This window comes from Neomonachus schauinslandi, chromosome 2 (assembly GCF_002201575.2).
Source record: "Neomonachus schauinslandi chromosome 2, ASM220157v2, whole genome shotgun sequence".
In the NCBI taxonomy this organism is placed as follows: domain Eukaryota; kingdom Metazoa; phylum Chordata; class Mammalia; order Carnivora; family Phocidae; genus Neomonachus; species Neomonachus schauinslandi.
The window spans coordinates 78,026,542-78,051,844 of NC_058404.1; positions in this window are offsets into that span (position 1 = coordinate 78,026,542).

Below are 25,303 nucleotides of genomic sequence, written 5' to 3' on the forward strand. Positions count from 1 at the left end.
TGTTGCAGTATTTTACTGCTATAAATTTGGGCCAAGGTCATTGGCTCAAATGCTGATGTATAGTTTATTTTTCATAAATATGTATAGTAAGTATAAGAGGCCTATTTCTAAGCATGCAAACTAAATGGTATTACTGTCCCTTTTAGCTGCATTCAAATCAGAATTAAAGACATGGTGAAGACAACGTATATTTTCAAGCCAATCAGTTTAATCACAATTCCATAGATGGCCCCTTGGCCTATCTGGCAGGAAAATTATAGCTGAAAAAGGGAAAAATCTTTTCAAAATCTTATATTTTCCCTTTAATCTTCATAAGCAATATGGTTGTTACCAATCTCAAAATGGTTAGTCATGAAAACATTCATACTGGATATAAGCAAGCACTTATTCAGAAAGACTGCATTGGAAGTAGAAAACCATGGATCAAAGCAATTCCAGTGACTTTCTATTGTCAAAAACAAAACAAAATAAAAAACAATAAAGTTAGAAAATGTGATTTCTTCCAGGGAGATCCTGATATTAGATATAACATCCTGATTTCATATATACATATACATATATATATTATACAATATACTATATGCTTTAAATTTACATATAATATATATTTTAAATTTTAGGTATAAATATTATATATAATTATAAACATAAAAATATTACATATGTGTATATATAAATATTATAAATATAAATATATATAATGATATAACATATATATATATAAAACAAAGAAAGCCTAAGGCTTAAACATAAGCAAATAGTGTCCAGACAGTTTGGTAGTAGCTATTCTACAGTGAGAACTAGAGAATGGGAGGAGGTAACAAGGCAAGGACCCAGAACGACAAGCTGAAGCAACAGACTTACTGCTGAGTGTCACCTTTTAATGAGCTGCTCATTACTTCTGAGCAGTCCCACTCAGGGAAGGCTGTTTCTAATCTATCTATAAGAAAATAGATGAGGATCCCTACAAGGGCCCTATATCTCCTGCAGATGCCTTCTAAAAGTAGAATAGATTCAATTTTTTATAGATCTTTTCTTTGGACTGGAGGGTAAATCAGTCAGGATCCAAGCAGGAGACAGAAACAACACTAGTAATTTAACATATAGAAATATGAAATAGGCAAAAGAGAAATAATACTAAAAGGAGTAAAGAGAATTCTAGATTTTACTGAAATAGCAGATGAAGGGAATAACTACTACCTCTAAGAATGAAGGAAAATATTCAAGGAAGAACTGAACTTGGAAGTCACTAACCCCTCCATCAAAGCTGAGATTTAGACCATTGGATAACACTGAAGTTCACTAACTTGCCACAGGAGGGGATTGGCAAGCAGGAAACAACCTGTTGGAGTGTCTGGAAACTCACTGAGAAGATGCTGGCTGGAGTGCCAGTAAGACTTGCTGGAAAATGTACATCAGTTGGTCTCCAACTTGAAGGTAGCTGTGGCCACTTCACTACAAAAGAAAGAAGGAAAGAACAAAACAAGGAGTACATACAAACTTCCTCTAGCATATTCTCCTGAAAAGCTTAACATAGAGCTAGTTGGCAAAGGAGAAATTTTTATAAGATCCAGATTCAGTATCAAAAAGCAGTACAAAGGAGAGTGGGTTTGGATTGAGAAGTCAACATATTGATAACTGGCAGATGAGGATATGGATCTGGGAAACAAAATTCCAAGTCTGATCTTCTGAATCATAATTTCCCTAATCTTCAAGTGACTGAACATATCTCCATTAGAGACAGGCATCCAGAATGACCCAATTTCATGGAATAAAAAGACCAGGTGATGAGACTGGGAAAACAATGTAAGGAACAAAAAATACAGCATGAGGGCGCCTGGGTGGCTCAGTTGGTTAAGCGACTGCCTTCGGCTCAGGTCATGATCCTGGAGTCCCAGGATCGAGTCCCGCATCGGGCTCCCTGCTCGGCAGGGAGTCTGCTTCTCCCTCTGACCCTCCTCCCTCTCATGCTCTCTGTCTCTCATTCTCTCTCTCTCAAATAAATAAATAAAATCTTAAAAAAAAATACAGCATGAATCTTGAAACAATAGGGAGATTCATTGTTATCCATGACTTTGGTGATAGAGAAATGACTGGAAAAAGACACACCACAGCAGAATGAAGATACTAAGTCTCTGGGAGAGATAGAATCAAGAGTTGGATGAACCTGGGAGAGTGTTTGTGCCCTAGGTAACTGTCTCGTTTCACCCTGTTAGATCTATAATTATATGGCTGCCAGTTTACACATTGTCTCCCAGCAACTGGCACTTGTGTGTATGGACCCCACTCATTGCCTTAACCACTAAATAACCACCTATGAATTGAAATACAGAGAGTGTAAGTATATGGAAATGTGTGGAAGTTATGCCCAGTTCTAAATTTCAGTAACATTAATACAGATGACCAAACAACAATTTTAAAAGGAAATTGGACATTAGGTGTCAAAACAAGTCAGATATATTAGCACCACTGGTATAATATTCAAGTGTTAATTCATTGGGAAGGGGTGTTAAGCAATGATATTGGACTCTAACTCCTAAAGACTACTGAAAATGAGAAGAGTCATTGGTAAAAGATTGACAGACGTTCCTAACACCAGTTCATAGATTCTGAATCTCACAGATTATCAAGTGTGATATCAATTGATGAAGTGTGATAGCCTTAACTACAGAACCAGCCTTGGTGTAATTTCAAATCCCACAAGCAAGGAAACATCAGAGTGGACAGACATGAACTGTCAGTATTTATCTGAACTATTCTTCCAGGCTTGAAGACCTGAATTTCCCCTCCCCTTCCTAGCGCAGGCTCATCTTCTGAAATATTATTCTAGAGCCTCTGGAGCATTATTATAGCTCAGAATTGAGGAAAAGAACTGCTGGAAGGAAGGAGAAATGCTATGGCACTTGAATCAACAAATATCTGTGAGCAGCTTAATGAATTTCCCCAAAGATGAAAATTTATCCAGGAAAGATTAGAAGGAGCTGTGAGAGAAAGATGGATCTGATAAGAGGAGAAAAGGCAACAAATGGAGGCATTCTCTAAGCGGATCTCCAAAATCTTTAAGGTGCATATAAGAGGATCTTGTCACAACGCAGATTGTGTTTAAGTACATCTAGGACACAGCCAGAAAGTCTGCATTTCTAACAAGTTCCCACCTGATGTTGATGCTGCTAGTTTGCAGAACACATTTCAAAGAATAAGTCTCTAGAGGGCAGTTGTTCTCAACCAGAGGAGATGCAGGGTCCCAGGATGTGGCGGGAGGATATTTGGCCATGTCTGGAGACACTTTTGTTTTCATAACCAGGGCGGTGCTACTAATATCTAGTGGATGGAGGCCAAGGATTCTGCTAACCATCTTACAATGCACAGGGCAGCCCCCACAACAAACCACAACAAAAGATTATCTGGCCCATAATGTCAATAGTGCTGATGTTGGGAAACCTTGCTAGACAGAACTCTTTCTGAAGAGTTAAATTACTGAGTGTTTTCCCTTAGAAAATGGATGAGGTTGTGATAAATGTCATATTTAAAAGACAATTGCACATAGTCCTCCTGAGTCATTGCCATGGTTTCCCAGCCATGTTACTACATGTATATATTCCATATAACTTTTTTGCTGATATATAAGAGGTTAGCGGAAAAAAAGGGCAGTCAAGGAGGCAAGGACATTTCCCAGGTAGAAACATCAGCTCAGAGAAACTGATAAAAGACTGATAAAGATATCAATGAGCAGTGGAGAAGGAAGAGCTTTACAAAGAAGATGGTAGTCTATGAGTTGCCAGCTGAATGAGATGTAGCCCCAGCATAAAGGAAAAGTGTTAAGGCCAACCAAGCAATTCAAAGACAATCTAGGACTTCTGGTTCCAAACCTCCCATTCCTCCCAGTAGGTAATACTTCACTCATATAAGAAAAAACCCCTTTTCCCAGATATGTATGATTTGGAATGTTAATATGAAGCACTAGTGAGCTGGATTATTATTAGTCAATGATTTGTTAAGGCCAGTGCCCATGGTCCATGGTGTAGCGGGTTAAATATTTTAAGTATGTGCACACACATGTGTGTGGATATTCAATAGTTTGATAAGAATGGTGAGAGGCTGCCTGGAAGCAGCCTAGGAAATGAAGAGGGGTATTCAACAGTACCTGAGCTTTCTGGTGTATAGAAGGCACCAGATAATGAGAGTCATTTATGTCAAAGAGACTTTAATCTTAGGGTTCCACGTAGGGACAGGCATAATTTAAGATGGGCCAATGGCATATCAAGACAGAAATTGGCAAACTTTACAGGATAGGCTGAGTAGGGTGAAAAGTCTGTAAAAAGACCATTCCTGGGACACCTGGGTGGTTCAGTCGTTAAGCGTCTGCCTTCGGCTCAGGTCATGGTCCCAGGGTCCTGGGATCGAGCCCCACATCCAGCTCCCTGCTGGGCGGGAAGCCTGCTTCTCCCTCTCCCACTCCCCCTGCTTGTGTTCCCTCTCTCTCTGTGTGTCTCTCTCTGTCAAATAAATAAATAAATAAAAATCTTTAAAAAAAAAAAAAGACCATTCCTATAAAGGAAATTCCCTTCAGGTTTCCTCAAGACAGGGTTTCTCACTCTACAAATGGTCCAGTTAGTAAATTAAGAACACCTCAACCATTTCCTTCAGAAAGAGGCCATGTGGTATTACATGCAACTGCTTTGCCTTTATATCAGGATTTTTTTTTAACCTTTTTATCTTTTTTATGAGCCAAGATGTCCATTGACAGATGAATGGATAAAGAAGATGTGGTATATATATATGCAATGGAATATTATGCAACCATCCAAAGGAATGAAATCTTGCCATTTGCAACGACGTGGATGGAACTGGAGGGTATTATGCTGAGCGAAATAAGTCAATCAGAGAAAGACATGTATCATATGACCTCACTAATATGAGGAATGCTTTGCCTTTAATACCAAGCTACATTATCAATAAGTAGACAGCCTTTGGTCTCCTCCAAGACAAACAGGAATGAATTGTTTTCTAATCTCATCTTGGAGAACCAGAAAGGAGGCTCAATAAATGTGAAATATTTCACATTAAAATATGAAAATATGCTTCACTCCACTGAGTATATAAATTGGAAAAGAAATTTTAAATAAGCAGGTAAGTTATAATTAATATGGAGTGGGATTTTGCATGAAGAAAGAGCCAACAGCTCCTAAACTTGATGGCTATAATGGTTACTTTATCAAAGCTGGGTTCCATAAATGAAGGCATGGGCCAAAGATAGGATAGCTTCAACCCTTCAAAAGTGGCAACTGGGCAGACAAAAACTACTCTGGGAAATGAATCACTGCCTGTCCTGTCTGTACTCTCTGACACCAGTTCCAGAATTTTCTCCATTTATATGTTCATATTTACTTCGTATTCAATTGTCTTAGATATGTCTATTTGACCTTAGCTGTCTCTTGTTCCTGATTTTCAGGTAACCTATGTCTTGCCACATTTCCTCGACCTCTATCAAATTTGGAGCTCAAATCCCTCCTACTTACTCCAACCCACCCCCCACAGCACTGAGGAGAAGCAGGTTGTGAAAGCAAGTGGCTATTTGAGAACTCAAAAGGAAGCAAACAATACCTCCCTTATTCCTTTCTTAAGTCACAAGAGGTGTGTGTTTTGTCTACCTTCCTTATACTTAATCCAATTCAGAGTATTTACACAGATGAGAGGGAAAACAACATATATGAAATAAAATATTAGGATCCTGCCCCCAAACTTCTGCAATTGCCAATCTATCTGCCTGAAATACCTCTACTTGACTCCACTTCCTTAGGGATAATGGCTCAGCCTTTAGACTCATATAGACCCAGTGTCAAGGATTAGATATGGTATGTTAGACAAGTAGCTCATCTTTCTAATCCTCATCTATAACATGAGACTAATAGTCCCTACTTCATAGAGTTGTTAAGAAGATAACAATGAGTATAAAATGCTCAGCATCATTCAGAGAACTGAGGAGGCACTACAGAAATGAATGAATGAGAGAATGGGCCAAGTAAGTTGGCTACACTTGATAGCATTTGCCACTGAGTCTTTAATTATAACATTACCAATAAAAATGATGGCTACCTACATGTCAAGCACTGTTGTAAATCCTTTCATCCCCACAAAAATGCCAAGAGGTAAGAATTATCGGTATCTTTTTACAGATGAGAAAATAGAGGCACAGAGCAGTTAATGACTTGCCCAAGGTCAAATAATTAGTAGACGGTGTTGATAATAACTAACATTTATTTAGTACTTGTAATGCGCTGTACCCTGTGCTAAGCATTGGGAATGCCTCTACCCTCCTTGGGCTTACAGTCAGCCTGTTGGATAGAGCACAGATGTTTTGCTGTTGTCTCTTTATGTCCTCTAATTCAGAACTATTCAAACAGTAAGCCATAACCAATGTAATACAGAGAAGAAAGGAAAGAAGGAAGGGAGGGAGGGAGGAGAAGAGCATGGAAGAAATTGAATAGAAAAATTAAGGAGCATTGCACATAGCTAGGGTAATTGTTATTTCATGAAATCTTTGTTTCAGTGTGCGTGTGTGTGTGTATAATGCATCCCAGTGTAAAATGTGTTAAGTGTAGGTCACAGTCAAAAAATATGAAAGGCACTGCCTTAACAAATTGCACACTGTCCACCTCATCCTCCCTGAGGAACCTGTGGCAATACCCTTCACAGAAATGGTGCTCGGTTTATCCAACAAGTGTCCTTTTGTGCTCACAATACACATTTCATGGGGGAAAAAGTGTGACATCTTCCCATATCTTGACTCAGTTCCAACAATCAAGTAGTTGTCTAAAGGTTATATTGCTGACCAAATTAAAAGACACCCTGCTCCCCTCTAGAAGCCGACCCTGGAAAATGGATATTCATACAGACCAACAAGGAACTTTTGGAGGCTGCTGGATTGCTGGCCCGTGTTCCACGTCCCAAGGCTGCGGGGCTCACTCTTGATTTATTCTGTGCATGAACATGCATATGTCTCCAATAGATTATGTGTTCCATATCAAAAGACGCAGGGAGAAAAAAGAAAAAACTCCATATATTTTAAAGTGCTATAGCTTTCACAGGAGGCACATTTGTCACAGACATAGGTTTTATCCATAACTCATTGTGAGGCCAGGACGTTTTTGTTGTCACTGCTGCCACTGTTACATTGTGTGGCACATTCTCCCAAATGGTCCCCTTTTCTCTTTTCTGGCATGAGTGTTCAGAAAGAGAAAGTAAGGCTGTCTCTCTTTCCTCCTAATTGTTTTCTTTCTTTCTTTCTTTTTTTTTTTTTTTTTTGTAGACCTATTTAGATCCATGTCGGGGCTACTTTTTTCAGTCCTCTTTTCCTCCTGAGGTTTTTACAGTGTATTATTTACTCTCAGTAACCAAGAGTGATGATTATTTTCAATTCCAGGACTCATCACTCCTGCTCCTCCATTTTTTAACCATTACTTTTTTATTTTTTCTGTACCCTGCAGCATCTTATGAAATACAAAATATAATGAAACATTCAAACATTTGACATTCTCCTTATGGGTTTTCAGGGAAGCAACAGCGTGCACACGCTTCAGCTTTCATTTCATTAGTTACCTCGGCACTCGACAACGTTCTCAGAATAGAAAGCAGATACACCTGCACTTGCCGGTTGGCAGGGGCAAGCTATTTTCATCATTGTCATCATCGCCATCATCATCATCATCATCATCATCATTCTACTTCCACTTCCATGGAGTATTGTACCAAAGCCAAATGGGCTGTACTAAAGCCATCCATTCTGAACCCTGCCTCATTCACTGCTGGAACTGTCCCAGTCCTAGGTCAGCCTCAGAGGGAGGTGGAGAGACAGAACTCAGAAAGCCACCGAGGTAGAAGGTGGACGTTGGCCCCCGGGGTGGGGGAGGGGAGTGAGCCCATAGGAGTTTGTAATGTAACGTGTTCATGTTCTCTGTCCAATTCCCTGCTACAACTCGTAAAATTTCCCCAGAAATAAATAATTTCATAGCAAAACTTGTGTTCATGCCCATACTCAGTAAATTTGAAAATAGCTAGTGCAAAAATTAAAATTAAAAGCTCCTCAGTTTGTGTCCTTGCACTGATACCATCAACTGGTGCTTGGGGACATTTGTCCACCGTCTGAGAGCTAAGCCTTGCACTTCTCAGACCATGAATGTGCAGGAAGTCACACTGGTCCTCTGTAGAGATAAGATCATTTCTCAGAGATGGGGTGGTATATAGGAAAGAAGAAATATCAGGAGCCAAGGAACTCCCTATTAAGGAGGATCATTTTTTATCACTGAATTGTTATTTTACTTTGAGGACCTTCAGTTCTCCTGCATGTAAAGGAAGAATGAACTTTTTGCTAAAATGCTAGGATCTCATCTATAGTCCCATAGGTCCCAGGCCTCACCCTTGGCTTTCAGCCACAACGCAAATGTTGGCAGAGCCTAAGCTGGTATGCTTACTACTGCCCTTGTCTCGCAGCTTTCCCATACTTTCTCGGAAAAGAAAAACCTTACTTTATTTGCTGCATTCCTGGCCAGTCTGTGGGTAGCAGGGATTTCCCAGTAGCCCCCAACTATGCTACAACATTTAATGTGGCACTTCTGGGTGACCTTCAAGCATTTTCTCTTTGAGGATGGCTTGAGGTTACCATGAAGGACTCTGCAGATGGTGATTTTCCTTCAGGACCAGACAGTCATGTCATTTAAGGCAGGATAGGGTCTTAACACTCACCCTTGTCCTTCGTGCATTTGAATCTCCCCTCATAAGGGTCCTTTGTTACCTGAAACATTTCACAATTTAACATCTCAAGCAAATCTCTTCATCATTACTTTTTTCCTGGCCAGAGTTGACTGGTAGGTAACACAGAGCCTTTCTTCAGAATTTTTCAACCAACCATCTTAAGATTCAGAAACAGCAGGCTTCTTTTCCAATCAGGTTGCATTTAAATCAATCAGAGAAACTGAGGCCAGAGCTAAAGAGAGGATGGAGCAAGTGTGAGAGAGTTTACTTTCAGTAAATTCAGTAAATTCCTCATTTACCTAAGACGGTATTATTTGGGTCGGTTACTTGCAACTAAAGGAATCCTGAACAAAGCATAGACAGAAGAGACTCTAAAGTCATCTAGCCCACAAAAAAAAAAAAAAAAAAAAAAAAAAAAAAAAAAAAATTATATACCCCAAAAAAAAAAAAAAAAAAAAAAAGCCACTCAATGCATCTAATTTCCTCTGCCAAGTATTACAGTGAATGTCACTTATGACAGGGTACTAGCTACTTTCTAAGGCAACATTTTCAATCAATTCTAGCCATTATTATTATTAAATTGTTATACTAAATCGAAGTCTTTCCCATGGCACTTTCCTCTTGTTAGCCTATGACCTACCCCTTAGACTAGACAAATTTACCTTCAAATGGCAGTTCTTTAAATATTCTAAGACAATGAAAATAACATCTCTTACTCAAAATGTTAACTGTTGTTTTTTCAAAAGCCCCAAATATCCAATTTCTTCCTCTCTTTCTCAGATGATGCCTTTTTAAAATCCTTTCACCTTCCTGATATCATTTTTCTGACTATTCAATGGTGTGGAGCCTAGAACTAGACACACTACTCCAACTAGGGTGTGAGCAGTACAGAAAACCGCAGGACTCTCTCTTCCAGATTCCAGGACTACACGTTAGCCTAAGCCTGCACTCGCTTTTTGACAATCACAACTGAACTTATTGTTGACTGAAGTTGCTAACTGTTTTTTTATTCATGCCAAAGATACGTTCCCATCTCCTCAGCCCTATGCTTATGAAGTTGGTTTTTAGATCCAAGTGTGAGATTATGCATCATCCCTACATAATTTCATATAAAATTTAGTGAATCAAAAATTGAGGATGATGATGAAAACATTGTGGAGATGGATGATGGTAATTGTTGTATAATAACGTGAATGTGCATGACACCACTGAAGCGTACACTAAAAAATGGCCAAAAGGATAATTCTATTTATGTTATAAATATTTTACCATAATAAAAAATTGAGGCAATTTAAATATGGACTGGATATTATGATCTTAGGGAATTACTGTTAATTTTCTTAGATGTGATAAGTAGAAGCAGAGTAATATAGAAGAATGTATTTTTAAGAAGTAGAGAGCAGTCAAATTTTATGAGGTCTGCAACCTGCTTTCTAGTGATTAAAAAAGTAGATATTTTGATAGGTAAAGAAAACTAATAAAATATTAACAGCTATTTAAACTAAGTACTCAATATGTGAGTATTCATTTTTTTAAAAGATTTTATTTATTTACTTGAGAGAGAAAGAGTGCATGAAAGAGAGAGAACAAGAGAGAGAGCCCAAGTGGAGGGGAGGGGCAGAGGGAGAAGCAGACACCCCACTGAGCAGGAAGCCCAGATGTGGGGCTCAATCCCAGGACCCCGGGATCATGACCTGAACTGAAGGCAGACACTTAACCCATTGAGCCACCAAGGCGCCCCAATATGTGAGTATTCATATAGTATTTGTTCAACTTTTTATGTGTGAAATTTTTCTTATTAAAAATTTGGAGAAAATTCAACACAAAATTTTAGTTTGTTAAAATCATTCTGAATTATGAATCTGTCATTCTTATTAACCTCCAGGTGTTTGTGTCATTACAAACTAAATAAATATTACTGATATATCTTCATTCTGGCCATAAACAAAATTGCTGAGGAAGATGTGATTGAGGACTTAACACTGGGGTAGCCAGGAGACATCTTGCTCCAAGCCCACATCAATCAATCCAACAGTGCCTTTACATATGGTTGTTCAACTAGTTATGTATCCATTTAATAATCCCAGCTCCATGGCATATTTCTGCATCATTCTACAAGAATATGGACATGACTCACACCACTAGCTCCTTTTCTGAAGTTCATATTAATTATGTCTCTGCGAGTGGCGCATCATGATAGAATGACAAATGGATGAGCATCGGAGGCCAACCACTTTGGTTTAAATCCTCGAAGGGCCACTCAGCAGCTATGTGACCTTGGATAAGCTTAAGAATCTACCTTAATTTTAATTTCTTCATCTCTAAATCAGAACAAGATAGAGTTGGTTGCAATGATTAATTAGATTTTTTGTTGTTGGTCTAATACCACACCCCAGGACACGAAGCAGGGACTGTGGCTGGGGAAGGTACACAGCATGTGTAAGTTCATTTTCCTTCAGCCCTCGTGAAAAGATGCTCAAGAGAAGACACGTGTGCTTTATCAGCTCTGCTTTGGCAGAGAACAGGGCCTCAAGACTAGGGAGAAATAAGACCAGTGATCTTTGATGAGGAAATGAAGAGGAAGACCAGACCACAGGCATGTGATGCCCTCAGGGGATGGAAGGCACCCTGGCCATAGGATGCAGCCTGAGAGTCTGGGAGTCTGGGATGATCAGAAGTTATAACAGGAGGAAGGAGAGATGGGAAGAGCCTCCAAAGAAGCCTGCACTCATTTTGTAATCAACTTTAAATCTGCTGAAAGCTATCCTTTGCATAAATGCATTTTAAAAGATAAAAAAATCTTGTGTCATTTCCTGATAAAATCCATCAGAGACCTCCTTCTTGCCCAACTGCCTGCAAGATAGAGTACAGCCTAGAAAGTATTCTGGGATTTGATGCTAACTAACCTTTTAGCCTCACCACTTTCAGTCCTATATCTCAGATACTAGAAACTCACTTGCAATTGCCTGAATGGCAATGGGCTTTTGCACCTTCCTTTGCATGAGAAGCCTCCTCCTTCACCCCATCTTTGGCTTACAGCTAACTCTTATCGCCCTCCTTGGGAAACTATCTTTAACCCATCTCTATCCCAGGCTTCAGCAGAAAATCCTTATATTTATTATTCTCTACTATAACTGTTATATGTAACAGACTTTTCTGAATAATGTCATAAATAAAGGGGGATAATTGGAGCCCAGGGCAAGAAATAACTCCACATCCCATGTTCCTTGAAATTTCTCCAATCATAGGAAATTTTCACTGGCTGTCTCTCCCAAGAGCCCAACCAGCTGCCTCCTGCCATGTTGGGCCTGTCCACTCTTCTTTCTACTTTGTCCCAAGTCCTGGCAACCAGTATGAAAACCACAAATTTCTGGTATTTTATTATATGGATCACTTTTTCTCTTCTCTCCAAATCTCTCCCATTACACTACCTTGAGATCATGTGTTTTATAATCAAAATCAGCCCGTCCTAGCATTTTCCTAAACATAGATTTTTTCCCCCCTAGAAGAAATTCTGCTGGTTCACACTTCTACCAGTGCTAGTAAATGTGTCATTTCCATCATAAAACTAGAAGATCCCTAGGGCTGGAAATCTTCTTTGGATCACTGGCACCCACCAGAGTGATGAATGAGTGATAGATTCTTAGTAAATGTCTGATAAACCTAGGAAGGAAGCAAGAAAGAAAGCAGAGAAATACATTTCTAATTGTAGAATATCAAACTGTAAGACCTTTTCTTGTACCTCTGAAATTATATGGTGTCACTTCCTACTTAAAAGTCCTCCAGTGAACCTTTTGGGATACATGATCTTCCAGCCCACCCTTTCTGTTTTCTTACTCCATACCATCTTTTTTTTTTTTTTTTTTTTTGAGAGAGGGGAGTGGCAAAGAGACTGGAAGAGAGAGAATCTCAATCAGGCTCCACACTCAGTGCAGAGCCCGACTTGGGGCTCCATTCATGACCCTGCGATCATGACCTGAGCTGAAACCAAGAGTCGGATGCTCAACCAACTGAGCCACCCAGGGGGCCCAATCCTCAGATGTTTCTGAAGGTAATTGCTCTTTCCTAATATTCTCAGAGAGTTGATGCATTTCCCACATTACCTGGTACACTCTTCTTTGGTACTCTTCCTTAGGACTTCTTAGGCTCTGCCCGGGTAAAAACTCAGATTGTCTTTTCCATGGCCTGTTTTAAAGATATCCTGTTCAGATTCCCTGTTCAATATCAAAGTCCAAACTAGACTGGCCTCATTGGGAGTTCCTGCTAACTCTATAGACCTAGTACTCAATTTAGGTCACACTATAAAGGTTCCTATTTCCTTTGTCTGGTGGCCTATGGTTATATTTCCAGTCTGTGTACTTCCCAAACTTGATCCACATTACCTGATCTCTGTCTTGGCTTACTTTCCCTCCATCCTTCATCCTTCCCTCTGCCCCACAATTTCTAATGCCCAGGTGGAGATCTGGTACCCTCTTATTTTAGGAAGAAAATTTATACTTGTTGCCATTGCCAAGGTTTCTTCTCTGATTAGTTATATTTCTTCAAAGGGTTTAAAAAAGGCAAGTAGATTGCTGTCATCCCAGGCAGCATTCCCAAGAACTGATACTTTCCTATCATTTGCTGCATCCCATTTTAGTCTTCCCTTTAACCTCAAAGAAGTAAACTCTTCTCATAGTCCAGCAGGGTACCATCTGACTTCAGAAGTCTCCTTCCCTCCACTTGCGCCCATCACTTTAACAATGGAGAACACTATTTCACTTTGGAGTCATTGATTACACTTTGGATTAGAATTAATCTATTTAATCACTCCTCCTTTATCCTCCATTCCCCTTAGATTCCTTTATTTCACTGTGGAGCTTCACTGCTTCTATGAGTACATGTGCAAACAGCCTTCTTCCTATTTGCATTCCTCTCCCACCCACAGCTAAACCTTCTTCCAAGCTGCACTCTAAACTCAGCACTTCCCCCCTTGTCTAAACTCATCTACTGCTTTCCTCTCCTTATTTAAACAGCTCATAAAAGCCTATTTTTTTCCATAAAGCCCTTTCTAAAGCAATTAATATTATGTATTTATAGTTTTTCCCCCAATGCCTTCCAAAAAAGAATTATGGCATATATAGTCATCTGGGAAAAAACTCTTCTTCTTATATACAACAGAGATTGTATCACACTACCTACTATACTTATCTCTCTGATTTAAGCAACATAAAAAATTCAGCTAATTATATTTTCAATACCAATTTTTTATTACCAGTAACACTATAATCCCATACTAAACATTTTAGAAGACACTGTGGAAATAATAAATACCACTTATTATGAATATTTATAATGTATTAAACACTTATACTAAGCACTGTATAAAGTATTTAATTTTCACAATAACCCTTCAAATTTGGGGAAACGAATTAAACTACTTAATTATATATCCCTTAACCCGAAAAAGTGAGAAGTATTCATATTTAAAATACGAGTGGACAGTAGTCCTGGATTAGACATCAGGAGGACATGAGTTCACCTGTTTTGTTCACCATTACTTTTAGCATCTAGTATAATTATGGGCACATGATAAACACTCATTTTGCATCTGGTGGATGAATGAATAAATGAATGGAAAAAGTTGCTTGAAATTACATAAAAGGTAGACATTAAAATTTGTATTTAATTTAGCCCTTTCAGACATCAAAGCCAATGTTTTTATTTTATTATTTTTTTCTGAAGAAAATGAAGTCCTGGTTATTTCCATTATCACATTCACTACTGCCTTTCTCGTATGTTACTTTACTGTTACTTAATATCTTTAATTTTACAGATTCCAAGTTGACTTTAGTAGTGACCTGAAAAAGTCACACCTACAAGATAGGTGAACCCCCAAAAGGGGGCAGTAGAATGTCAGTCACATGACCCAAACTCTAAGGCTTTATACTCCTGGCTAATTTGATTGACATAGAGATAAGTAAATTTTATCTCCTTCTTGCACCAAAAAGAATATATTATAAAAATAATTACACTTAGTATTCATTATTATGCTAGAAAATATTTTAGATACATTTTTGAAAGGAAAAAATCTAAGAGGTAGTTCAAAGCTTCCTTGCTAGTTCTACCTCTTCAGAGAGTCAAAATCACTCACCAGCAATTAGTTCTCCGACTTCAAGCCTGTTCCAACAAAGTTTCCCTGAGCAGTTTGTTTGCTAGACTTGGTCTCCTCTTTTGCCAAATTACCTTTCCTATAGTTTCACGCTAATGAAAGAGATACCCTCAGTTTACCTTTTCAACTTCCTTTCTCTCAGAGTTTGGTTTGTTTGTTTTGTGCATCGCAAAATCAAAAGGTGGAAGGAATAGCTGCATGGTAGCATGATGTTATTGAGAGACCGGTTTTACCCAATCAAAATAAAGTATTTATGTTTACTCATGTTAACTTTTTCTATCCCACCTGTCAAATTCTCTTTCCCCAATCCACAGTGAAAGCATGCTTGGGCAAGCATCTTTATTAAGTGCCAAGAGAGAGAGTTCAATACTGGAAGGGATAGTGGAGTATCAAATCAAGGGAGTAAGCTTACTTATTAAACAAAGCTCAAGATCTGTACAGAAATGAAAACAGGAAAATCAGCATCTACAAAGACCCAGAAGGAAGGTCATTGCAGCTTTAGGAAGACGAAAGTGGTCAGTATGTCTGAATGAATATAAGATATCCAGGAGCACCTACTTGCTCACAAGCCCATGATTTCCATGCCTAGGGTATCTTGCTGCCTAGTCAGCAATGTTTTGTATCATATAAACCTTGGACCCTCCCACTGAACAGAGCTGGTTAAACCAGGGGCAGCACTATCTCAATAACAGTCAACTTTCCTCCCGGCTAATGACATATGACCTATTGTTGGGCATAGAGAGATAAAATGGACCAATATGTTTCCTTTCTCAAAATCTTGGACTAAGAAAATGAGCATGATCTGAGTGAGATTTAAACCTGAGATGCATATGATGGGACATATATATGGTAAAATTATGAAGGAATAAAAGCTAGTAAGAATGAAAGGTCAATTAAGAGAGAAAACTGTAATAGATATGCAGAACAGATATGCAGCATAACAGATTCCTTTAAGACCTTATTTAATATACAATTTTATTTTAAAAAATACATCCCACAGCTTTACCCTCATAAACATTGATGGCAAAGCTGTATGGTTCACCTGGCCATGGTCCACTTCACCACCCTTGTTTCTCCTAATATTATTATAGCAATGCTCTCAGATTGTCTTTGCATTGGAATGGAATACATTCTCATTCCATTGACCAAATGAGCTCATTTTACAGATTATAAAATTGACGCACTGAGAGGATAAGTGACTGGCCCAGGTAATGTTTGGTGACCCTTCAATTAGAACTTACCTTTTTTTACTCCTTTAGCATTATTTGCTTCAATGTGCCACAAACGAATCCCAGAACTATACATTAACAGCAGTCAGACCCTACATCTGCACTGGCCAGAGATTTTTCACAACCATTCCCTGCATCTCATCCAGATTGTCAGTTATATACTATAAATTATTGATATACCTAAAAGTATAAAACAACTAATTTAATATTTAGCTTAATGACTTTCTAGTGTGTGCTACTATTCTGATGCTGCCATTCTATCGAGCTTAGTGTAAATGACATTATTAAATTGTACTGGCAGCATAAAATTACACTCTTTAAATCATGTGCTTCAGAGTATTTTATTTTAATAAAGTTTCTGCAGTAGAAATATCTTCCACGACTCACTTATTCTTTCTCATAAAACAACAGCAAAAAAATTTGCTCTAGTCCCTCAAATGAGGGCCAAGTGAAAAAATTAATCATAATTGCAATAGCAGTCACAAAGTTGCTTTAGAGTGTTTTTTAGTATTTAATTGACTATCCTTTGTTACAAGTAACAAGTGTAGTAGGTAGGAAGAATCTAAGTAAGCACATATCCTGGTAAGTTTCCAAAATGGCAAAGGGTTGGTTAAATTAATTTTTCAAATTTTGTTAATTGCTTTGTTTCATCTCCAGTTGTTGCCATGGAAATACATACATAGTTAAAACACACACACATGCGTATACACACACACTCACAACTCAGTATTTTCTGGGCTAATACTGGGCTTATATTCAATACAAGTGAAATATTCCTCAGTAGTCCTACTGTTGTTGCTATCAGAAATCTGTAAAAAGTGAAGTACAACATGTAGCTGGTAAACCATAGTGGATCTTTTAAAATACAGCCTAGTCCAGAGAACCCAGATTTTTAAAATAAGCATGTGTGAATATATAATGTGAGATTCCAAACAATGTTTTATTCAAATAACCTAAACGGGGACAAGTCTTGGAGAGTAGGTGGGATTTAGGTTACAGCATCTGGGTTTTCCAGGTGCATCCTTGCTGACCTTGAAGGTAACAAATAGGTGTAAAAGACACCCAGGCCCCTCCCCTGCCGGCATTATGAGTTCTTTGTGATCATGCAGGAGATGTTAGCATGACATGGCTACAGGACAACAGGGGAACCAAAACCTCATCCCTTGGATATTATTGCATTACAGCTTTGACTAGCACTCTGCCGTCAGGGAGACAAGAGATAACAAAATACGTTTTTAAACTTCCACAACTGCATTAGCATTAAGAATCCCAAAGGAAGAAAGTTCTGACTGAAGAACCACAGTTGTCCCTGTCACTTGTCCTTGTGGACTCTGAAGGAAGCAGCTGGTAAACTGGCCTCTCCTGTGAGCACTTTCAGTTCTCAGGAACCTGGGTAATAGAGCAATTCGAGTTATTACTGCTTGAGGAAATCTTGGCTATTGCACCCCGGCCGGCCAGGCCAAAGATCGTCTTCCTGATATGGCTCGAGAACCAGCAATATTTTAATCCATGATTGCCCAGAACCATTTACCTGCCACTTACTTGGGGGTCAGTAATGATTTTGGAGACTTAATTTCATTTTCCTTAACATGAAAGCCTCCCGGCTATGGGAGTGTCAGCAGGGGAGGGCAGAGGATGGTTGGTTCCAAAGGACTGGACAAGTTTATGAAATAAAGACACTATTGACAACACTGTCGGTCAATCTCTCTATCTCTTTTATCAATTCTCTTAGAATCTAAGGCTTCTAAGAATTTTTAATTTCTAAAGAATTTACTGCACATTAAACCCACATTACCAAATTGTCCCCCAGAAAGATTATCCCAGGGTGACTCCCACCAGCGGGATCTGAGATAGCCCACCTCCCAGCAATCTTTCCAGCTTTGTAACCAAGCTTTCTCCATCTTTGCTAATTTCATAAAGGAGTCTATTCCTCTCTTTTGTTTTATTAGGGCCCATGTTGCCATTGGTTTAAATGATCGTATTTGTAAATCTAAACTTTTCAAGTGTTTATATTAATGGGTTTCACAATAGTAAATCAATCTTACATTCTTAGAATAAAATCTACAAGATGATGATGAATGATTCTGTGAATACCCTGCCAGTGTCAGTTTGATCTTCGTTATTTAAGATTTCAACACTTGGGCGCCTGGGTGGCTCAGTTGGTTAAGCGACTGCCTTCGGCTCAGGTCATGATCCTGGAGTCCAGGGATCGAGTCCCACATCAGGCTCCCTGCTCAGCAGGGAGTCTGCTTCTCCCTCTGACCCTCCTCCCTCTCATGCTCTCTGTCTCTCATTCTGTCTCTCGCAAATAAATAAAACCTTAAAAAAAAAAAAAGATTTCAACACCTATGTTAATTAGGGAGATTGGTCTCGGACAGTCTGTCCAGTAGCTGAGAATGTTAGCACACACCAGGGCCCGGAACACTTGGGGGCCAAACATTGTAAACCATTTTTAGGTGTATTAGGCAATGAAGAAAAAATAAGAATAGGGGTTTCTTATAGTTAAATAAATTACAAAGGCTTATCATGCATTTTTGTATATTTGAGATCCTAAGATGCCCTGTACTAAGGAAATCTGTTAAGATTTGTTTTATCCATGGTTTATTAAATTTATTTTGCTAAATACATGGAATGCTTTCTGTATAGAACATTAACTTCTGACAGGACATGCAAGTATTTCACTTGACATTTTGAAAAGGGTATAGTTTTTGGGCGCCTGGGTGGCTCAGTTGGTTAAGCGACTGCCTTCGGCTCAGGTCATGATCCTGGAGTCCCTGGATCGAGTCCCACATCGGGCTCCCTGCTCGGCAGGGAGTCTGCTTCTCCCTCTGACCCTCCCCCCTCTCATGTGCTCTCTCTCTCATTCTCTCTCTCTCAAATAAATAAATAAAATCTTTAAAAAAAAAAGGGTATAGTTTTCTTTTGTTCTGTATTTGGCGTAAGTTTTATGCCAGTTTTACAAAATTAAACCATCTTTTCCTATTCTCTAAAATGGCTTAAATGGAAAACATATAATTTATTCCTTGAAAGTTTGAAAGAACGCTCCTATGAAATTAACTAGTCCTGGTGATTTTTGTTGATGATTGTTTTATTTATTTTTTTCTATTTCTTTCAGGGTCATTGATACATTTTGGTTTTAGATTCTTCACAGGCACTTTTGGAAATTCTTTTTTCAAAATAGTATCTACATACTTAATATTTTCAAAATAATAGAAAATTTTTATATACATCATTAATATTTTTAAAAACTTTTGTCAGAGGGTGCTTGGGTGGCTCAGTCGGTTAAGCGTCTGCCTTAGGCTGAGGTCATGATCCCGGGGTCCTGGGATCGAGCCCCACATTGAGCTCCCTGCTCAGTGGGGAGTCTGCTTCTTCCCTGGCTTGTGCTCTCTCTCTCTCTCCCGCTCACTCTGTCTCTCAAATAAATAAATAAAATCTTAAAAAAAAGTAATAAAATAAATAAAAAACTGAAAATCTTTGTCACTTCTCACTATATTCACTTTTATTTACAATATTTTATTTCATTTTCTCTCCTTTTTTCTTCACCAGATTTTCCGAAGTGCTTTTCTTCCCGTTCTATTGAGATGCAGTTGACATGCATCATGTATAAGTTTAAGGCATACAACACAATGGTTTGACTTACTATAGTGTGAAATGATTACTGCAGTAAGTTTAGTTAGCATTGATTATCTCATATAAACAGAATAAAAAGAGAAAGCAAAAAAAGAAAAAAAAATTTTCCTGTGATAAGAACTCTGAGGATCTATTCTCATAACAACTGTCCTATATACCGTACAGCAGTGTTAGCTGTAGTCACCATACTGCACATTACATCCCTAGTACTTACTTACCTTGTGATTGGAAACTTTTAACCACCTTCCTCCAATTCTTCCTTTCCTTATCCCCTGCCTCCAGCACCCACAAATCTGATCATCCCCCCCACCCTTTTTTAGATTCCAAATACAAGTGAGATCATATAGTATTTGTCTTTCTCTGTCTGAGGTATTTCACTTATCATAATGCCTTCAAGGTCCATCCATGTTGTCACAAATGTCAGGATTTCCTCATATTATATAATACACAAACACACACATACACACACACACACACACACACACTATATATATATATATATATATATATATATATATATATATATATATATCTCACAACTTCTTTATTCATTCATCCCTTGATGGGCACTTAGGTTGTTTCCATGTCTTGGCTACTGTAAATAATGTTGCTATGAATATGGGGGTGTAGAGATCTTTTCAACTTAGTGTTTCATTTCCTTCAAAGTATTTCTTAAATATTTCCTTTTCTATGATTTTATTACTTAATTATCACTACTTTATTTAAGCTTATCTATTGTTATTCTTTTTTTTAATTCTGCAAAGTCTATTTATAGTCTCTCCTTATCAATTAATTAGTATAAAAGTTAAGGCTCTGGATTTACTTTTGAGTAAGATTTTGTCAATCTTTTATAAATTTGGCATATAATATTCTCTTATTTGTTATTTTTAAATGATTTATTAATGCAGTATTGATCTCTTTTATGATTCAAGAATTATTTAGAATAATGTTCTGTAAATTTTATCTTCTTTAGTTAATTTATGTGATTACTTTCTAATTTTATTGTACGTATCCAAAGAATGCAACCTTCAGCATTTCTATGCTGAGATCTGGCATAATCATAGTTCTAAATGTTCAGTAAATGCTTAAAAAGAAGTATTTTCTGTATAAGATATAAAGTTTCATATAGTCACAATAATATCTTCTCTTTAAAACTTTTATATAGGTATTATTGATCTCTTTTATCTTCTAAATAATTAAAGAAGTAAAAGTTCTTCAAGTACAATTGCAATGACTTTAATGTATCCTTATTTTCTAGACTTCTAAAATATATTCAAAAGCTGTGTTATTTGATATATAAAACTCAGAGCTCTTATAATTTTGTTGGATAAAAGAGTTTGTTAATATGAAAATACCCTTTTGTCTTCTTTAATTTTTTTAAAGATTTTATTTTGAGAGAAAGAGAGTGCACATGCACACACACGAGTAGGGGGAGAGGGGCAGAGGGAGAGGGAGAAGCAGATCCCCCCCAGAACAGGGATCCTGATGTGGGGCTCGGTCCCAGGACCCCGAGATCATGACCTGAGCCAAAGGCAGACACTTAACGGACTAAGCCACTCAGGCACCTCCCTTTTTGTCTTTAATGTATTGCCTGAATTTTACTCCATTTGAAATTTAATATTGCCTTTCATAATTTGTATTTGATAGTCTTTACATTTTAGATTGACAATTCTCAAATGTGGTCTAATAGACTCCTGGGAATCCCTGAGACCCTCTCAGAAGCTTATGAGGTCAATATTTTCAGAATAATTCTAAGATACTATTTGCCTTCTTCACTCACATTCTCTCAGGAGTGTACAGTGGAACATTCCAGTCTACATGATGTATGGCTCTGATACTAACATACATCACATTCTGATAGGTAAAAGTATGTGTGCTTGTGTATTTTTATGTTTTAAAAATTTCTCAGTTTTATGAAACTTCTACAAGAAAACACGGGAAAAAGTCCTTGTGACCTTGGGTTAGGCAAAGATTTCCTAGATAGAATACAGAAGCATGAACCATGAATAAAAAATTGATAAATTGGAGTTCATCAAATTTAAAATTTCAGCTCTTTGAAAGACATTTAAAGAAAAAGGAAAAGAGAAGCCACAATGTAGAAGAAAATATTTGCAAAACATACCAGATAAAAGACCAGTATCTAGAAGATATAAAAATACCTCTTAATATTCAGTAATAAGAAAACAAACAACCCAATGGGCAGAAGAATTGAACAGACATGTTACCAAAGAAGAGACACAGATAGGGGTGCCTGGGTGGCTCAGTCATTAAGCGTCTGCCTTCGGCTCAGGTCATGATCCCAGGGTCCTGGGGTCAAGCCCCACATTGGGCTCCCTGCTCAGCAGGAAGCCTGCTTCTCCCTCTCCCACTCCCCCTGTTTGTGTTCCCTCTCTCACTGCGTCTCTCTCTGTCAAATAAATAAATAAAATCTTTAATAAAAAAAGAAGAGACACAGATAGCAAATAAGCACTGAAAATATGCTGCACATCATTAGCCATTAGGGAAAAGCAAATTAAAACTACAATAAGATAATATTACACACCTATTAGAATAGCTAAAATAGTTTTTTAATTGACAATATCAAGTCCTGATGAGAATTTTGGGGGTTTTTTTTTTGTTTTTTCTTGTAGCTCCAGAACTTTTTTTAAAATTTAATTTAATTTTATTATGTTAGTCACCGTACAGTACACCATTAATTTTTGATGTAGTGTTCCATGATTCATTGTTTGCGTATAACACCCAGTGCTCCATGCAGAACTTGCCCTCCCTAATACCCATCACTGGGCTAACCCATCCCTCCAAACCCTCTCTTCTAAAACCCTTAGTTTCTCAGAGAATGTTGAATAAATAGGACTCTCGAATGTTGCTAGTGGAAATGCAAAATTATTCAACCATTTTGGAATTGTTTTTATTAAGTTATTGTTTCTTATACTGTTTCTTATAAAGTTACACATACTCTTACCATACAGTACAACAATCCCACTCCTGGGTCTTCACCCAGAGAAAGAGAGACATAGAGAAGATATATCCACACGAAACCCCATACACAAAGGTTTGTAGCATCTTTACTTATAATAGCCAAAAACTGGGAATCCTCACACATCCACTGACTGGTGAATGGATTAAAAAAAAAAAAAAATCATGGTGCAGCTATACGATGGAATAGTACTCAACAATAAAAAGGATCAAACTACTGATACATGTAAAAACATGGATGAATCTTAAAAACATTATGCCAAGTGAAAGAGCCCAGACTCCATAGGCTACATAAGGAATGATTCCATATATCTGATATTTGCAAAAAGTAAAATTATAAGGCTAGAAAATAGATCATTCCAGGACTGGGAGTGGAGAGAAGCATTTGACCTCAAAAGGCCATGGAAATATCCTGTATCTTGATTGTGATGGTGGTTATACAACTGTATAGATTTGTCAAAATTCATAGAATTGCATATTGAAAGGGTGAATTTTACATGCATACGACAATCAACCTGACTAAAAAAAAATTTCAGTGTTAATTTGTAATATAAGCTATAATGATAGATATAATCCACATAAATAAAAGTTCTTTGGATCCTCAATAATATTTTTTTGGATCCCCAATGATTTTTATGAGAGTAAAGAGATCCTGAGATCAAAATGCTTGAGAACCATTATTATAAGGTCATGATAAATAATATAATTTTTATTTCTCTTTTCATTTTGTTTATTGTATTTTGTTAAAGCAGCATGCTATTAGATTTTTTAAACTAGTCTGAGTATCTTCAACTTTTATTAAAATTAGAACATGGGGCGCCTGGGTGGCTCAGTCATTAAGCGTCTGCCTTCAGCTCAGGTCATGATCCCAGGGTCCTGGGACTGAGCCCCGCGTGGGGCTCCCTGCTCAGCGGGAAGCCTGCTTCTCTCTCTCCCACTCCCCCTGCTTGTGTTCCCTCTCTCGCTGTGTCCCTCTCTGTCAAATAAATAAATAAAATCTTAATAAAATAAAATTAGAACATGTAATTACTGTTAAAAGTATTTTTTTGGCTACTCTGGGTCTTCTTATTTTACCTTTTTCAAACATTACCTTTTGCTATGTGCAATATTAACTTTCTCCAGTCATTTAAAAGAATACTTCGTGCCTATTCGAATTAAACTTTAAGTTTTTCAAACACACACATACAGCTTTTATCTAAATATCAGGGCGAAAAATGAAAATAATGCCTTTTATCTTTTCTATACACCTTCTGAGATCAGAAATTAATCAATTTGCCCATCCTATCTTACTCTAATTTGTGGTTTTGAGACATGGGCTATTATCATAATTCAAATTATTTTATTATATATATATGTTGTTTTTTAAGAATCATGCATTCTGTTTTCAAATATATTAAGAATAATCATAAATATATAAATAAATTTTAAGCCTAACATTTCTTTCTTATTTATTCACTTTATTCCCTCCATTATCAAATGTTGAAGGACTTTTTTTTTCTGATTTCTATGTCAAGTATCTTCTATCAACCCATCATGTTCCTTCTCCATCCTGTTCTCTGTCCTGAAGGATTGGCCTGAATAATTTACACCCCTAGGATGCCTGCCCTGTGGTTTTCTGTTGGATTTGGCCTATGGGCCAAGAGCTTGGAAAAGAAAGGAGAGAGATTAGTGTATTATTTCCCTTCATGAGGTTGCTTCAAGTTGGTTTGGTCCTTAACGGAAAGCCACTGCCTCTTTATATAACATACTTACATTTGGGATTTGATGACCTCTCCATCATCTTTTCCCCTCGGGTCTAAGAGTAGGACAGTCTGCTGTTACTAGCTCTGGATTCTTACCTTCAATTCTCCTACATCTCACCCACTCCCTTGCAATTAGTCTCTCTGCAAATAAACTATGGCAGATAATTCTGAGTCTCCATCTAAGTTCTGTAGGGACACTGCTGTCACTGATTAATCATAAGTTTGGCCAAGATATAGCGTGGCATAGCATCTCTTTTCAGAATTGATGAGCTTTTCCAATACACATTTACCAGGTTTGGGGGACTTTTTTGTTTGTTTTTTTCAGTCCAGACATAGTTCAATTTGCCTTTGTTTATTGTATCCATCCCAATTGCTTGGCATTTTTCTTAAATTCACATGTAATTGTTAGGTTGGATCCTTGCTCTCTATCTTTTCTAACTACCATCTTCTTTCTCACCACTATCATTTCTTTGTCCCATGCCTCTGTGCGCTGGGGAGCGTTTGGTACCTTCACACTTGACATCACCCATTTGGTCTCTGGAATACAAATTCTTCCCTTTACCAGCATATTTTTATTCTGTTATTACATTATTAGTTATTGTTTTTTTTTAAATCAATCCCACCCCTAATGTTTATTTTCTTTTTTATTTTATTATGTTACATTAATCACCATACATTACATCATTAGTTTTTGATGTAATGTTCCATGATTCATTGTTTGTGTATAACACCCAGTACGTGCCCTCTTTAATACCCATCACCAGGCTAACCCATCCCCCACCTCCCTCCCCTCTAGAACCCTCAGTTTGTTTCTCGGAGTCCAT